The sequence below is a fragment of the Mandrillus leucophaeus genome, unplaced genomic scaffold (assembly GCF_000951045.1).
Source record: "Mandrillus leucophaeus isolate KB7577 unplaced genomic scaffold, Mleu.le_1.0 Scaffold629, whole genome shotgun sequence".
Classification (NCBI taxonomy): Eukaryota; Metazoa; Chordata; class Mammalia; order Primates; family Cercopithecidae; genus Mandrillus; species Mandrillus leucophaeus.
In genome coordinates, this window is record NW_012106797.1 from 19,801 (window position 1) to 22,252 (window position 2,452).

Consider the following 2,452-nt stretch of genomic DNA (forward strand, 5'->3'; position numbering starts at 1 on the left):
GGATGGTCTCGATCTCCTGACCTTGTGATCCGCCCGTCTCGGCCTCCCAAAGTGCTGGGATTACAGGCTTGAGCCACCGTGCCCGGCCACAACAGGTTTTTCTTAAAGCACTAACCTGCTCTGTAACAAAAATTATAAAAGGTTAAAAAAAGTCTATAAAAATCTTACCTTATGGTCAGATATTAAAAATTGGATAAATATGTCTACAAGGTTTTTTTAAAATTAAGTTTAACATTGATAACACACTAATATAGAGGTGAAATTTAGCTTATCTGGTATAAAAATCATACAGGAAGCATTGTCAAATATAAAATGGTGTTTGGCTTTCTTTGGTCTAAAAACTAATGAAAATAGGTGCTAAAGGAAATTTCTCAGTAAGAAGGCACCAAGGACTATAAAGTCCACTGCTGATGTCCCCACATTTAAAACAAAAGGTCAATTTCTTAGAAATTATATGCTTGGTTTGTCCTCCACTTTCCTTTCCCTCAAAACTAAGTCTTTTAGCACAGATACCACCCCTAGATTTTTCAGTAAACCAACACCAACCTGAGGATTTGATCATGTTCTCATCAAAGCGTGGAAAGAAAGAAAACTCAAATCAGCCTAGGAATGACCCTAACTTGTGCTGCTAACCACTGAGACTGCTGTTCATATAGCAGAAAGGGGATGGATTCATCACACCCGAGTCAAGAAAGCGCCATCCTCTCCAGAGTCGTGGGCCATAGTCCCAGGGGAAAACCCTACCAAACTAAAGCTAAGAAAAATTTAACTCACTTTCATCTATTCTATTACTCTTCCTCCTTTTCTCGTTCTTTTGCTGACCATCTAGTTATTAACATAACCAAGTCAATTTTGCCTCAAACTGTTGCATTTAATGCTTGCCTTGTTATACCATGTGGGGACTTGTCAAGTCAAAGACAGCTCTCTACTTCAGAAAAGTACCTCTGTCCCTCCTGACTCTCCTCAGACTGAGCATTAGTGAATTAAGACCATTTAATCTGGGGAGATTTTGATAAAGACCCCAGTGTCAATCAGGAGTCTTGCTCCCTGATATAGAGCTTTTATGCCATAGTTGGTCCAATGTTCTGTGGACCACTAAAGAGCAAGAATGGACTGCCCCAACCAGTTTTTGTAATTTCCTAAAACCATACATTCATTTTACTAAAGCGACAGCCCTCCCCCCTAACCGTCAGCTAAACCAGTGTAATTCTATACAGGTTATTATCTCAAACCCTCAAAGTTCTTCCCCTTTTCTAAGCCAGTTCCCTTCTTTAAACCGGTTTTATGGTATGGGGGCTGAGGTTTCAGGGACGAACCCTATTAGATTCTTTGAAGTGCATTTCTTTGATGCCCCACCCCCTGCAAATTCCTCTAAGCCTTCTTCCAAAACCTCTCACAATGGAACAATTGCTCCTCCCCCATCTAACAACAAGACCAAAATAGCTATAGCTATCACAGGAGTTAAAGACTTAAAACAAACTTTGGTAATTAAGACAGGATACCAAGATGCAAATGCCTGATTGGAATGGATCAAATATTCCCTCCACAGGTTAAACAAAAGCAATTGTTATGCTTGTGCACACAGCAGACCAGAGGCCCAGATTGTTCCCTTTCCACTGAGGTGGTCCTTCAGTCGACTGGGTGTGGGCTGCATGGTAGCTCTTTTCCGAACCTCTACAGCGTTGAGTAATAAGTCATGCCAAGCTCTCTCTCTGCTATATCCTGAAGTCCGGCATCCTGCGTGTCAGCCCCCGAGAGCCATTCAGCTTCTGTCTCCCAACACTAAGTTCACTTCGTGTCTCTCATGACAGGGAGGAAACTTAGCGTTCCTTGGAGACCTGAAGGGATGCAGTGAGCTTAAGCATTTTTCAAGAGCTTATCAGTCGGCCCTTGTTCATCCCTGAGTGGATGTGTGATGGTATTGTGGTGAACCTTTACTGGACACTCTCCCAAATAACTGGAGTGGCACTTGTGCTTTAGTCCAGTTGGCTATCCCTTTCACTCTGGCATTTTATCAACCAGAGGAAGGAAAAATAAAACATCGTAAAGCAAGAGAAGCCCCTTATTGGTCTTTCGACTCTCATGTCTGTTTAGACACAATTAAAGTCCCACAGGGAATATCAGATCAATTTAAAGCCCAAACATCAAATAGCTGCAGGATTTAAGTCAATATTTTGGTAGGCGACAATTAATAAAAATGTAGATTGGATAAAGTACATCTACTACAACCAGCAGTGATTTATTAACTACACTAGAGATGCTGTTAAAGGAATAGCTGAACAATTAGGTGCTACTAGCCAGATAGCTTGGGAAAATAGGATACCCTTAAACATGATATTAGCAGAAAGTGGAGGAGTTTGCGCGGTGGCTCAAGCCTGTAATCCCAGCACTTTGGGAGGCCGAGACGGGCGGATCACGAGGTCAGGAGATCGAGACCATCCTGGCTAACACG